The following is a 1,371-nucleotide window of genomic DNA, read 5'->3' as shown; positions in this document are numbered from 1 at the left end:
TTCAATCTACGATTATGGCACGAGTAAAACAAACCCAGGCACGCACTCCCTCACCTTCATCATCTTCAACCAGTGAAACCCCTTCACCACCACCCACTTTAACCAAAAGAGTACCCGTTCCCACACATAAGATTCTTGCCAAAGACAAAGGCAAGGCACCTGCTGCTATTCAAGAGAAACCTAAAAAGAGAAAGGAACCCCCAACGCAAAACTCATGGCTGATGCCATGAAGGAAATCTCACAAAAGAGGAAGAAGAAACCAATTTCTTCACCCCTCCCAAGAAAGCTCCTGCATCCAAGGAAAAAGATGCAGAACCTTTTATACCATCAGACTTTCTGAAGAGAAAAATCCATGAGGGTCGGACTCTGGATTTTGCCTACTTTGATACAGACGGTTTTACGTTTCAGAACCATATGAGATTTCACGGTCTTGAGAGCTTTCTTTCTTCTACTCTTGACAGTTATCCACGTTTGATAAGGGAATTTTATTCAATGTTTAAGCCGACTGAAGAAGGTTTTAAGGCTCAGGTTAAAGGGAAAAGGATTGCTATGTCCTTTGATGATTTTTCTACCTTATCAGGATTGCCATTTCACGGGAAATCTATCGACGACAGTTCTGAAGATGATACGGCTGACGAAGGATGGGAAGAATCGGTTGACAGGCACACTGCAGTTAAGGACATGATGATTGATGGTTTTGTGGAAACCATTTCATTACCTATCGGTCAAATGAAGGTCCAACATCGTATGTTGATGTACACGCTGACTCGGATGCTTGTTCCACGTTCAGGTAACCATGCAGTAGTTCAGAAGTTGGATATACTACTGTTATGGGGTTTATCAAAGGAGCTCAGGAGGAGATGGGCATGGATTGTGCTAAGGCACATGCTGGAAGCTTCACAGAGCAAGCTTATGCTACCTTATCCACAGCTGATTACCAAGATTCTGAAACACTTCAAGGTTTCGTTTGTTAATGAAGAATCTGCAAAGACCACTCTAATATTTGGAGAATCAATTGTAAATCAAATGCAATTGAAAAGGTTACATGATATTTGGATAAAACCTCAGCCTACTGTTGAACCAGCACAACCTCAGCCACAACCTCAGCCTCAACCAGCTACTGAAACAGCCCCTCCTGAATTTGTTGCAAAGATAATGGAATTCATAGAAGCTCAGATGGCACACAATGCCAAGGTGCTAGATTCACAACCCAGAATGGAAGCAAATTTGAGGACTCTCCAGGCATCCCTGAATTCAGTTGTTCAGGATGTGGATGCTATTCAAGCACACTTAGGCATCAAGCTGTCATTTGAAGACATCGCAGACACCGGTCGTCAAGCAACAGAGGAACCTAACCCAACTTCCCTAGAT

At 43.0% G+C, this 1,371-nt stretch overlaps 1 pseudogene; it reads left to right on the top strand.

Moving 5' to 3' along the window:
• Positions 1–1,026: 1,026 nt before the first annotated feature.
• LOC101506831 (receptor-like protein 54) overlaps positions 1,027–1,371 on the top strand; it is a 26,504-nt pseudogene continuing 26,159 nt past the window's right edge.

This window comes from Cicer arietinum, chromosome 5, assembly GCF_000331145.2.
Source record: "Cicer arietinum cultivar CDC Frontier isolate Library 1 chromosome 5, Cicar.CDCFrontier_v2.0, whole genome shotgun sequence".
NCBI classification, from domain to species: Eukaryota; Viridiplantae; Streptophyta; class Magnoliopsida; order Fabales; family Fabaceae; genus Cicer; species Cicer arietinum.
Note: the sequence above shows the minus strand (reverse complement) of the source record. Positions and strands in the feature narration are given on the sequence as shown.